The sequence below is a fragment of the Toxotes jaculatrix genome, chromosome 8, assembly GCF_017976425.1.
Source record: "Toxotes jaculatrix isolate fToxJac2 chromosome 8, fToxJac2.pri, whole genome shotgun sequence".
Lineage (NCBI taxonomy): Eukaryota > Metazoa > Chordata > Actinopteri > Toxotidae > Toxotes > Toxotes jaculatrix.
In genome coordinates this window covers 27711693-27725805 of record NC_054401.1, presented here as the reverse complement: position 1 = coordinate 27725805, position 14113 = coordinate 27711693, and the positions used below count along the sequence as shown (strand labels likewise).

Below are 14113 nucleotides of genomic sequence, written 5' to 3'. Positions count from 1 at the left end.
ATCTACAACCATTTTATCACATATTCACAGTCTGTATCTCTGGAATGGCACTTTGGCTCCAACTCCAACATGTGGGCAGAATAAAGCACTGTTAAGCTCATACAGCTGTCTGCTGTGTAGATGACTGTCTAGACATGGCGAATTAAGAGACAAAAGTACAGCGCTCTGACAATTTAGGGACTGGAGGGGGTTGCTAGCCTGCTCGGCGAGGCCAGGGTCTTGATGCTCTTACCTATCACACCCAAGCTCTCTCCACTCTCTAATTGGAACAGCCTCTTTAATTGGGTTTGGAAACCATGGAGACGGCCACTCTGTCTGGGAGCTGATAAGCTGAAAGAGACACCTTCAACAGAAGAGATGACGCCAGCGAGGCAGCCTTGGCTTTGCTGTGACTGAGATGTCTCAGCTACTAGAAAGAACTAAAGCAGACATGACTGAAAGGAGAAGTGCTCATCAGTGCCAACAAAAAAACAAACAAACAAAAAAAACATCTCACACATTCCTGTGCTACAGATGGTCAATAACACAAGTTCAAGAAAGGACAGCAAAAGATATCAATACAGCAGTTAGACCAGCGCTTGAGTTAAACCAAAGAGCCACAGCTTTTCAGAGCACAACTTGTACTATGGGGAGATGGATTCTTTTGTTCTGCGTGACAGTAGTGAATCAATTCCATTTACTTGCTGTTTAAAGTAATTGTTCAGTCTCGAAGTTCAGTTTTAAAAGTTAGATATTTATTTCAGTATATTGACCAACCTCAATTCTGGACTGTCTGCGGGTTTAAAAAAAAGAATTGGACACCTTAGCTAAGATGTATTGTAAGTGAAGATGTAAGGACAGGGGACATTAACGATGTCTTCAAACACATTTTATTTTTTAAAATAACGGAGTAATAGTTATTTGTTTTTTTTATTCCTGTGACTGATTATTCCATCATTATATTTTTACTGATACTGATGCATCAGTATGTTAGCAGCACTGACTGTTGGCTGAGGTGGAGCTAGTTTGCATTCTATAAAGGCTCACGAGATAAATCTGAGGCTGTGAGATGATTAATGAGAGAGGGAAAAAAATGGACAAAAAAAAAAGTTCTGATTCACAAATCTGTATTCAGTTTTTGGACTTTGGACAACACTAGATAATTTGTGGGAAATGTTTCTTTGGTGGAACTGTTAATACTTCACAGAGATTTGATACATAACAGGGAGCCACAGACACAGCATGTTTTGTAATAGGTCACAAGCCATCAAGAAATGGGAGAGAGAAACATGGGTTTAATCTTTAACTGTGTTGTTGTATTTTAAGTTTATCATATTTTTCTTCATGCTAAATCTCAGTCTGAAGAGTAACCAAGTAACTACAGCTGTCAAAAATGTAGTTTTTTTGAAATGTAGTGGATTAAAAGTATACGGTGATATAAAATGGAAAAAGAAAGAAGTACCTCAAAACTATACATTAAGTACAAGACTTGAGTAAATGTACTTAGTTACTTTCTAGCACTGCCATGATCACTTGTCTCACACACATGTCATGACCCCTTTGTTTTGTTTTGTGGAAAGTTGAACCCTTTTGAACTCTGATTTAGTTTAAGTCCTGTTAGTAGTTTCTGTTTTATTTTGAAGCCGTAGCCCTTGTGTATCTTGTCTCGTTCTACTTCCTGTCTTTGTCTAGTTTCCCGCCATTTGTGATTGTCTTCCCCGCCCTAATTGGTGTCACCTGTTGCCCATTGCCTTGTGTATATAAGTCTCATTGTTTCGCTGTGTCTTTGTCAGTTCATCTGTGTCTGTACCCGAGTCTGTGTCTTCCTTGTGTTTGTTCCCTGTGCCTTGTGTCTTCCCCCTCATGGATTTATCTCGGTTGCCTTTTGTTTTCAAGTTAGGACTTTTGGAGTTTGTTTTGTGTTTTATGTTTCCAGTTCTTTTTCTCCTCTGTGGATAATTTTTAGTTGTTTACGTTTTGTTCTCTGGCCCTGGGCTCTTCCGGTGATTTTGAGTTGAGATTAAAAGATTTTTAGTTTACTCATCGCCTGTTTTGGGTTTTTGCATTTGGATCCTCTCTTCCCTCATGTTCCTGGTTGCCTCGGTTGTGAGCCCGTGACAACACAGCCGTGAAATAAAAGAAATGGATTCGCGTCCAAGTATTAACATGAATTAAAATAAGCATGAATGCCCGACTTTGATGAAAGAAAAAAACAACTAACCAAAACAAAAAATCAACTAACTCACCTACTTACTGATGTGTTTAATTAGCTAATGTGGCTAATGTTACAGCAAACATTCAGGAATTATTCAGAGCCCTTCCCTTTTCACAGCTTCTTGTGCTGTGGATTTACTTTTAAATGGATAAAATTGACATTTTTTGCTCATTAATTGCTCCTGGGAACACTCAAGGCTTTAGAAATGGTTTTCTACCCTTGTCCTGATCAGTGCCTCAACACAATTTTATCATGGAGGTCTACAGAGTTCCTTGGACTTTATGGTTTGGTTTTTGTCCTGACATGCAGTGTCAGTTGTGGGACCTTAAATATATATATACAGGTGTGTGTCCTTCTAAACTATGTCCAGTCTATTCAAGTTGCCACTGGTGGACTTATGCACATTCAAAATTTCTCAAGAAATATCTATATATTCTTGCATAATATACCATTGAATAAGCTGTAAGGATTTTTTTAAAGGCTGTACGATATGGTAGACATAAGGCCAATCTATATCTCTGATTGTTACTTTTCTGATACCCTTTCAAAAAAAGTTTGTCTAACCTCAGGGTTTATTTAACACCAGTCTGATCATCTGACTGCTGGCCTTTCTGGCCCTGTCAGACTTCCTTTTATTTCACCATGCTATCAGATCTCAGAGATGACCTTAGGGAGTACAGTATTTTTATTACCATGAGGAATAATGGTTAAAACAACGAAAAGTTGTAATAACCCAGATTTATCCTTGCAAAATAAGGTCTGATCATTAGAAGGATTTGTGAGTGCTTGTTGTTTCGGAAAGGAAGCAGCTGTGTCTTTATTAGTGAGGCAGGTGTCTGGGCACAACACACACACACACACACACACACACACACACACTCACAGTTCAGCCAGATGATTATCAGTAACACTTTAGGGAAAGGTGAGCTTACATGTCCCACATCGAGACAGGAATGCTTTAGTGAAAGGTGACCTTGAGTTAGAGGGCCACAGCGCTACGCAGCTTTCATTTGTTTGAAAGGACCAAAAAGGTTGTCCTCTTGCACTTATTTGATTGAACTGTCAATGGCAGGATGAGAGTTTTCTGCCGTTGCTGCCTTGCATGCATACGAATGCGGCGCAGAACAGGTGATGGTCCTAAGGGGAAACTGTTCATTATTCCACAAACTCCTCTCACTAATCTGTGCTTAAGAACTGTTCTGCTCTGTTTTTCTTCAGCCTCTCTCCCTCTCACTCCCAGTGTGGCTGTGGCCTTTCTCTAAAGGACAGTCGAGCATGCAGGAGACTTCATCTGGCCTCCTTTCCAACTGACCTTTGAAAACAGTGGCTATTATGTTACCTCAGGGTTGTGTAACGTGCACCCACATACCTACAGCAATATCTCAAGTCAGGCTATTCAACAGCTATCTCTGATGATTGTATTTTTAGAATGGCAGCCCTTGAAAGAGAAAAAGGAAATAACCAGAAGGTGCATGTTGGATTATACTTAAGGCAAAAGCATAATAGCAGAATGGTTCAATGAAAGCGCAAAGATGTCAGACACAGGATGTTAAGCCACATTATACAACAACAACAACTGCTGCTCCTCTTCCTTTTCAGAGCCATTACCATCCAAAAAAAAAAAAAAAAAGGTAGAGTAAAAAGGGAGGTATCCAAAAACTGGATCCTTCAATTGCCACAGTGCAACTTAACAGTTTACTCCTTTCCTTCAGGTAAACTTTGAACTTCTGAGACAGACTCGAACATTCGAACGTTCATTCTCATTCAACAGATTATGTCAATGATAACACTTTGGTGCCATGGCCAAAATAAATAAATAAATAAATAAATAAATAAATAAATAAAATAAAATAAAAAAATCAGTCATCTAATCCAGTACCTTGGCAGCCAGTTCCCTCCATCGTGCACTAATAGGCTATGTTACATTGTCACTGTGCAGACTCTCTCTTAGCTCTAATAAAATAAACTTACTTAGGTATTTTACTTATGTAAACAGAGTGGGCATTTAGTTAGATTTGGGGAGGTGGGAGGTGGGTGGGACATGTCTCTCTCCTCACTCTCTCAGGTCCAGTCTGGATTAGTTCAGCTCTGATCCTCTCGGCTCTCCTCCCTTTCAGTGACAGCCTTTCAGTAACTACTACGTTGTAACTTGAGCTTATCTTCACACTACATGGCTGACTAAAGTAACGTGTCTACACTTTCCTGTGGCGACAGTAACGTGCTGCTACTTGTGTTACACACTGGTCAGACTCATTTCCCGTAACAAGCCGGCTAAGGAGAAGCACTGGAGGACACGTGAACTGTCGAGGACTTAATTTATGAACCACCTGCCATCCACTGCTTCACTCTGTATAACTGTTTGATTCCTTCAAACTGAAATGCAGCCTGTCTCTGTCATGTCACAGCTTCTGTGTCACAAGAAATCTAACAGTACACTGAGTGTTTTATTCCACTGACTGTATTTTAAAACTAACAGAAGTACAGACATGTCCTAACTATAACATCATAACAGTGCATAACATAGCAGTGGAATGCCATTGGGTCTCCTCTGGCCCACCGTGACGTGGTCTGGTAATGGGCTCCCTGTTTGGACTGGAGTGGAGCAGCCTGAGGACTTGGCCCGAGATAAGGAGGAGTAATGATCTTTGGCCGATGAGTGAGCCATGCTGTGGATGCTTCCACTCTAGTGGTCTCATTCCGCAAACCAACAAATGCACCGCACGGAGTCGTCGCTCCAGTCGAGGATGTTTTTCTGCGAGTCCCACAGAGAGCGTCTGAAGCTCTGTCTTTGGGATGAGTCGGGCAGCTCCCGGGGGGGAAGGGAGCGCTGTCCCGGGCCCTGGCATTTTGAAAATGCTGTTCTTCCTGTGTGGTTTCTGGGGGGCTTCCTGGCCCTGGCGGCAGGACTACAACAGATGGCCAACTGGACATCCATGACGCGGCCTTCTGGTGCCATCCTCATGCCACATATGCTTCACCCCGCAGCTATGACTTCCTGGAGATTGCTTTCTCACAGACCCTCACAGCCGTCACCATGGCTACACAATCCCAATTGTGGTGAACAGACCTCAGCATGCACAAACACACACAGACACACACGCTAAAACCCTCTTGAAGCCCTGAATCGCCACATGAGAAGCATTCCAAAGCCACTGTAGGGTATTCTTTTATCAGCCTAATACACACTGGTGTTGCTGGGCAGTGGGTAATTGCCATCACTTTCTCTTAATATTCCTTAATATTCCAATTGTTGGAACTAGATGATGGGCCTCAGTCAAGCCTCAACAAAAGCTGACTCTTCAGTGAATTCATTTCACTCTCTGGTTATGACAAGATAATAAGAGGCATTACCAAACACAATGCCGAGTACTCATCTTGTCATGCTTTGGCCGACTGATAAGCTCAGGATAATCTTTGGAAAACCTTAAAAGCAAACACAATTGATTATTTTGCAATCAAATTGGCTCTGCAGAGTGTGCTAAATGAGGCACACAGGCAGGTGGAAAAAGTGGTGGAAAGTAGATATGAAAGAAAGCTTTGAAGAAATGAAATCACAATTATAAAGGTCGCTACGCAAGCCAGTTGCACTGGGTTGAATTCTAATCAGTGGATTCTAAACTTTAAAGGAACAGTCCAGGATTCTGGGCTCAAATCAGAACAATGAAGTTAATTCCGACCGTGGGTCCAGTAAATATGTGCGTAACCTCCTCCAAAGCCACATTTTGTTCCTTTTTTTCTTCTCTTCTTCTTTTTGTCTTAGTGACTTCACGTTGCTCTGGAGGCCTCACGCCACACATGCCGTTTTGCTCAGTGCAGTGTTGTCAGGAGTCTAACTCATCGGCACAGCTAAATGTTTTACGGTTTCAGATAAGATATTATCATCTGTTCTGATTCCCAGGGGAAATTAGTTTTATGAAAACCTATAGGCTGCAGTGTGAATGCTGCCATCTGTAGTTAGGTCTCTACAGAGACTCATTTTAACAAACCTGTCTTTTTTCTCTGTTTTAGTTGAATGTGATGATAACCTACAAACGTTAGAGATTACCTGTTGAGCATGGTGGAGGACTTAGCAACTAAAGAGTCAGATATTTTGTTGAGGACAGAGCTTGAATGAGAGTTATAATGGAAATGTCCTCTGGCGGCGGCTGACACGCATCTCCAAACAATTGTTACTGTTGCTCTGTGTTTGTTTGCTAGGTAAACATGTAATAGTTTGCTGAGCCATATCAACACTGAAAGGCCAACAATAGGAAATGTGTGTGTTTTTAGCAGGTTGATCATATGCTTATTCATGCAACTTTCAGCAAGGCCAAACATGTCTTGGTCATGATAACATACTGGACATAAAGGGATGAAAACAGTATTAATCTTCTCATCTGATTCTGGGTTTGACACAATATTTCCCCAAATTTATGCTGTGAAACAGTTGTGGCAACGATCACTTTTATATGCAACGCGCAGCAACTTTCAGAGTAACACATGACAAAAAAAAAAGATCTGTGCCACAGTTATAAACATATCAGGCATAAAACTTACAACGTTATATGGCACAAGAAAAGTCTTTAGAATGAGAAGCACAAACTCAAACTCTAATGTCAACAGTCTGCTCTGATACTGTAGACATTAAAAAAAAAAAACTGTAGCAAGTAAAACTTTCCATGTCCTCATCTTTATATTTTGGTCAGACACATGAGTAATTACAAAGAGACAACACAGACAGAGCAGCTCATTATCTCCATTCTGTTGTTCTATCACTCCATTCTCCGGGGAGTGTAAACCATGGCATCTCTATGCCCTTGCCAATACTTTGTGGAACAAACAAAGTTGTGAGGCAGAACCAGGAACTAATTTCATTAGCGGCTGCCATTTGTGACTGATTACAGGCTGTTCTCAGTGGCTGGCAAGCAGGTCCAAAGTTCTGGGAGGTTAATAACCAGTAACAATCAATTACTTAACCATTCTGATATGATCAATGGGGTTTCCAATCCGGGAGACAGCGAGATGTGTAGTGGAATACGATAAAACCTCAAACATGCTGAATGCTCCCCAGCAGCAACGAGCTGCAGCTGAACTGTTCCTAAACGCTACGCTGTTGGCATCAGCAAAACAGAGAACACACAAATATTCAACCTAAAAAAGAAAAACTAGAATCTTTTTTTAGTCTTTTTTTTTTTTCGTTGTTTTTTGTTTTTGCTCAAGTAAAACTGAACTCCAGAACAATCCACATAGGAAAAATGGAAGTCTAATGAATAAAGAAGTGAAGATGAAGGAAAATTTAATGGGCATATTAGGATGAAACAATGTGCAGAAGCACATTAAAACCAAACTCCCAGGCAGAGGTTGAATCACAGTACGTCTGCATTGTCAAAAAAAAAAAAAGAAAAGAGAACAGTGCACCAGCAGCATCTTAATTAGTGTACTATCAGCCATCAGTAGGCTTCCCCTGTATTGTCGTGCATCTTAGTCCACATCAGGACTGATTATTCTAATGATGTCTAAACCTCTGTCCAGCCATTATTCACACATCACAGAACCCAGCCTTGTTATCTTTGACGGCAAGGCCTCGTGTCCCCCTGAATCCACAAATTAAATCCAGAAAAAAATGAAAAAGCTCCTTTCCCTTTCCATATACCATTCATGTCACCTACGTAAGTTATTAGGTGAGCTATAATACTGGTTTGCAAAATAAATTTCTGACTGGCGGGAAGACAGTGTTTGCATTCTCTATAGCATTGCTTGTGTCATAACAAGACTAAAGGTGTAAAGCCCTGCTTGGGGCTACAAGGTTTATTAAATCCCATAATATTATAGTGTTGTACATAGCAGGCAACATAATGAAGAGTACCTGGTGCTACAGCAAAGGCCTTGGGATCATTATAATGAAAAGGGTTCATCTATTACCTTAGACAAATTTGTTCTAGAATGTTCATGGCAATCTGACAAAGAGATACATTATGTAACAATGTACATATTTGGCACCTGAAGTATTAGGAGAAATATAAGAAGAAAATATATCATTTGTTATTTATATGACAAAAGAATCTTAACTCAAGCTACGCTTTTCTGGAGCTTTAAGCTGCGTCTGACAGTCTTCCTCTGTGGATGGACTTCGTATAGTTCTCATGGAGGTGCTTGTACTTAGACACTGGTACGTGGGTCATGAGTCTGAGTTGTTCTCAGTGTCATCAGTGCTGAAATAATCACACAATACAGAGCAAAAGCAAATTATCAACACAGTGTGACTTTGACTGTCTGCCAAATGATGATCATTTATTTGTACAAACACCACAACAGATGGCAGTTCTGAAGCCATCTGGGAGCCATACATGAACATCATTCACAAATGCAATGGAGGTTGTGGATCTCATGTTACGTGGTTGAATGTCTGGGTCTGCTGAGGTGACTGTTGAGGTGTCTTTAACCCAGACCAACACTATCAACAGTCACCTCAGCTTACTTTGAGTGTCCTGTATTCAAATTGATTTAGGGACCTTAATAAGGGGTCAGAGGTTAAACAACGTTGACAACCCTTTGTCTGTTACTGAGGATTAAAGAGCAACCACACCTACCAAGTCATTAGCCCAAATATTTAGTATCTTTTGACATTTTGAGAATCTTGAAAAGCACACCACAAATAAAAAAAAAATAAATACAAATTATTTTTAGTAGCAAGCAGTCGTATTTTCTGTTCCCTCTTTTTGCAGATTCATCTCTTAACATTTGGGCTCACTAGTAACTATGTTGTTATGTCCTCATCTGAACCACAAACAGCAGGGCTATGACTAAATACTGGCACTTCCAGAGCTACAGATGCAAGTCTAATTACAACACAGTCACACATTACATAGCCATGATGCCATGCCTCACACAGACATTTGCATTATATGAAATCCTATATATATGCTAAATGTGCAACCTCAAGGGAACGTTAATGGCAGCCACCAGGGTGCACAGATGTGCATTTTATCAGTTTGTAGCAAGACCTCCACACTTCAAAGGTTATACTTATATAGTCATAGTTGAGTGGTTGGTTCTCTCCAAGCTGCAAATAATTACTGACACAAAATAAAAGATTTAAGATTTACTTTTCTTAGAGGTGCCACGGCAGCTGACTTGGTAGAGTGTGTACCACAAACAAGGCTGAGTTCCTACTGCAGAGGCACAGTTTCAAATCTAGCCTCTCTGTCTCCCCTGTCTTTCATGTCACTCTCTACTGTTGCTATCACCTTATAAAATTGTTTGGATAAACGTGCCTGTTGAGGCTGCTGATACCAACTAATGCTCAAAAGTAGCCCATGCTCCAAAGAATACATAAGAAACCTTTTGGGAGCTTCAGGATTCATTCATTTACCTGAGCCACAGTAGACTCTGTGCTTGTTAGTTTGGATCTGGTCTGTTTTTTGTTTTTTTTTCATTGTGGAATTACTTCTTTCATTCAGCTACCTTTTCGAATGCTATCGCTCAGCAATGGCACAGTTGCACAGCAACTCCATGCTCACATTGTTTACACCAGGCACCAGCTGATCACACTGAAGCTGGGTGGCATGGTGACCAGAACAGCAGGCAGAGGAGGATCAGAGCGAAAGGCGGAAGGGTGATGGGTTCAGAGAAAAAAGACCAATGGTTAAGGCAGATATAAGGTTTATCTCCGTTCTATCATCATGGGCAAAGTGAGACTAGAGCTAGCGGTGTCATGACTAGCCCCTAAGGGGGCTGAATTTGGAACTCTAGTTTTAGCTTTGGTTATAGTTCCTGTTTTATTTTGAAATTTCTGCCCTTGTGTATCTGGTCTTGTTGTACTTCCTGTCTTTGTCTTGTTTCCCGCGTTTGTCATTGTTTTCCCCGCCCTAATTGGTTCCACCTGTCCCCCTTACCTGTGTGTGTATATATAGTCTGCGTTTCCCTTTGTCCGGTGTCAGTTCGTTTTTTGTCTCATGTTTTTGTCTCATGTTTTTGTCTCATGTTATTGTCTCATGCCTTCGTCCTTCACGCCATGGTCCATGCTTTTGTCCCTTGCCTTTGCCTTGTCTCGTTCCTCGCCTTGCCTCTCGTCATTGTTTCCCTAGTCAGGTTTTGTATTCATTTGTTACTTTGTTTCTTGTTTTGTTCATTTTCCTCGTAAGAGAGATTTTGTGTTCTAGTTTTGGTAACTTTTGTTTTAGTGCCTTTTTCCCCTTAATGGGTGATCTTTTGTTTGTTACTTTGTCCAGTTAGTCTTCCTCCTCCTCAGTGAGTGATTTTCTGTTTGTTACTTTGAATAAATAACTGTTATTTTTGATCTGAGGGGTCTTGCATTTGGGTCCAAGTCCTTGCCTTCCTAAAGCCTTGACAAGCGGTCCAAGTGAGGAATCAGAGGGACTTCCGTGGAAGGTACTCTGGATCCCACCACTACCATCAAAAGCTTTCAGATGGTTCAGGCAAACAGGATGGACAGGTTTCTACAGCCCAGACATTGAACTGTCAGCCACTCTGCTCCTGTATGCTTGTGTATGTGTATTTATGGTTATTATTACTATTGTATAGTAATTTTTACTTTTTTTAGTTATTCACTACCTCTGTCCTAACTGCGTGTTAAGCAGTTGTAACAAAGCAATTTCTAAGTTGGGATCAAAAAAGTTTTTTTCTGATGGGGTCTAAGAGTCTGAGATAACTATCATTTGATGCCACATATATTTCATTTTCTCTGTTTTTTTTATTCATGTTTTTATTTTATTTTATTTTTTATCCTTTTCTGGCTAAAAAAGAGCAACTAAAGTCAGAATCTAAAGTAATGTCTAATGTCTAAAGTTTGCAGTCTTTACAACTGGGTGGGCTAGTTAAACTCAGAATGCTCTCTCAGTGCTGCTGCTGCTTCATTGCTCACTAACTCCACCATCATTGCTGTATCTTGCCAAGCATCAGACCAGCCCCTCCTCCACCAAAGCATCCATGTGTAGGCTGCCACGAACGGGGGTGATCGGGGAATGTTATCAAGGTTTTGGCTTAACATTAACTGTACCACTTATTTGTATTTTCAAATCACTGATCAATTCTATGCAGGTCACCTGACTGAGCTTTCATTGTTATCACATTTCCACATGAGGCAAAAATATTTCTGTTCATTCTTGACTTTGGAAACACCAGTTGTCAAGAGATACACAACCTTCAAGCCAAAAAAAAAAAATTTGAACAAATAAACATAAACATACACTCCATATGTTATTGAAGATCATGCGATAGGATCAGATTGTTTTGTCAACTGTATTATTAATGATTTCAGTCTGGAAGCAGAGCTGTTTTCTGCTGGCTCTGTACTGCAGCAAATTGGATCTGGAATGAAATTTAGGAGTTTAAAGTGCTGACTTTCAGGTTTTTGGTATTTGAGGGTGTTAAATTGGTTTCCGTATATGCTCACACTACCATAAAAACACACAGAAAATGTATAGTTATAAAGAAGTAAGTAAGTTACACCGAGATCAAAGCCTTAAAGGAACAGTACAACCTTTTGGGAAATACTGCCAGGCTGGCAGTTTCCCCCTCTATCCAGGCCTTAAGCTAAGCTTGTCAGCTGTAGATTCATTTTTAAGATTCAGACATGAGAATTCTTCATATGTAAACCTTATCAAAATATTTGAACCCAACTATAACCCCTCAAGAAGTCAGCCACAGTTTAGCTGATATGGCTGTCGTTGTTGGTTGAAAACAGAAATGTGTAGTACAGTTAGAAAGAAAAAAGGCAGTCACTTGAACTTGTCAATCACATGCACATCTGAGCTGTCAACGGAAACCCTTCCTGTCCTCAATTCAATGACATTTTGGAATACATGAAGAGCTCCAGCTGGTTTTTAAACCCTATAGATGATAAAAAAAAAATATACTGAAAAGATGCCAAACTCCCTCAGGAAACAGAAACATACAGCCGGTTACCGAAGGCCTGAATGGAATAGGAAGGAGAACAGGAGGAAAAGAGAAAAAGGGAATTTTCCATCCATGATTGGCCTCCTGTCAGAAGAACAATGTAACAGCTCTACCACTACTACTTGTAACACACTCATCCATCCATCCCTCCTCTCTATCAGATCTCTGCGTATCTCCAATAATATGGCATCCATCCAAAGACACAAAATCCTCACGCACAACCTCAGGCTCAATATGTTTACAGCAGATCTACACAGTGCAAACATCTGTGCTTCCTTGTTGTCCACAGAAAGCAACGGAGAGGCATCCCTGATGGCCTCCCATCCCCCTCATCCCAGCCCCCCATCTCCTCCCCTCTCCTCCTCCTCCTCCTCTCTCTCTCTGTGAGAGACTGCAACATCCGTCACTAAAGGCTACAAAAGCACACAGTGAAAAGGAGGGAATCCTCCAGCTTTACCTTTCAGCGTAGGGAGTGATGTGGGCTGTGATTCAGCTCAGATGATGGTGCTCCTCAGCCTGGGCTAACAACATCACATGACCACGAACCACCTGCTCCTGCTGCCTGATCATATGACCAGATTAGGCCCTGCAAAGATCTCTGGGATTTGTAGTAGTTGACAAGATGGCCATGATGGCAAGATGTGTTATTTACTACATAGCAAAATAATGTTGTGTGTGTGTGTGTGTATGTATAAAATGTCAAATATATATATATTTGACATTATTTTAATGTCAGTCATGAAATTAGCAGCTGCAAAGAAATATACCAAACATTCCACTCATGTCTTTATCTATAGGGAATCATGAATTTTTATATTTAGCATTCAGCCATACCATTTCAGTGTGAGATGACAATGTAATGTAATATTATAATTCAGTTTTTATAGGTTTCACTGCCCACACTTCAGTGCATGTTATTTATTTATTTAGAAGGATAACACACACGAGCAAACATTTCTATAGGAGCGCTAGTGTTAGCCATATGGCCAAGTTTCAAATGCAGTCATTCAGCAAGGATGATAGTCAAAAAGTGGAAATTCAACATGGTCATATAACAGCATAAGATAATAAGATTCCACAGCAAGAAACAGGAGCAGGAAAATCATGAAGAGAAAAACATTAAAGACACAACATACCTTTGTGGATTATGAGTGCTCACACCTGACTTTCCAGGATCCAGGCCTGAGGCTTTTCTGTGAAGGGATAATGTTTTGTGTTTCAGTTGTCAAGGTATTCCACATGTGAGGAGCTCTAACGCTCTGACAAAGCTGCACTGGCTGAACCAGGAATTACAGAGCCTCCTCTCAGAGCAGACCTTGTTGTTTGATCTTTTTAATAAAAGCACCGAGCAGTGGGGGAGGCTGCCGTCATGAGTCCTTACACATCAGACAGGAGTCAGGGTTTTTCATGACCACATGTCGCAGGTAACAGAAATTTTAGGTGTAAAACCAGGAGACACTCAGGCCAGTTTGGCTGAAGGTCTTAGCACCGGGCACAGGCTCATGCTGGAGCTTGAGACTTGACGGTGAGAGCCCAGCTGGAAAGCAGGTCTGAGCCAAATCTGACCATCCTCACACCAAACCTGAGCCGCTCCCTCTCTGCTTCCTGGGGGTCTCCATTGTGGAGCCACGCCTGGTTGACAGTAAATGTCTGTTACAGTCATAATCTTAGCTAAACTGCTGTATTAAATACTGCCAACAATTTACCAAACAACAACAATCCACTCTGCTTTACTGCATGAAGAAATGATACTTGGAGAAAAGTAGCCGACAAGGCCAAAAAAGAAAGAGAAAATAAAAACTGTGACCACAAAATAACATTGTTTTCCCTCATCTTTAAAAACTACAAATGGATTTTTCTTTTCTATTTATGAAGGGTTTCCCCTGACATTTATTTCCTCAAACGTATATGTGAGTTTTCCTTTGAAAGGTTGAAGCTGAAGCCTGGTGTTTGATTCTGTTATTAAAATTACCCTCAGCTCTGAGCAGTTGAATCCTGCCGCAGCTCTTTTAACGACAAACT

The 14113-nt window shown here is 40.8% G+C and overlaps 1 protein-coding gene across 2 annotated transcripts in view; it reads right to left on the bottom strand.

Annotated features, from left to right (window-relative positions):
- tsnare1 (T-SNARE Domain Containing 1) overlaps positions 1-12595 on the bottom strand; it is a 120465-nt gene extending 107870 nt beyond the window's left edge. For both annotated transcript variants that reach the window (XM_041044948.1, XM_041044949.1), the window contains exon 1: positions 12549-12595. The gene's annotated coding sequence lies outside the window, so the exon portion shown is untranslated. The remainder of the gene's footprint in view (positions 1-12548) is intronic.
- Positions 12596-14113: the final 1518 nt, after the last annotated feature.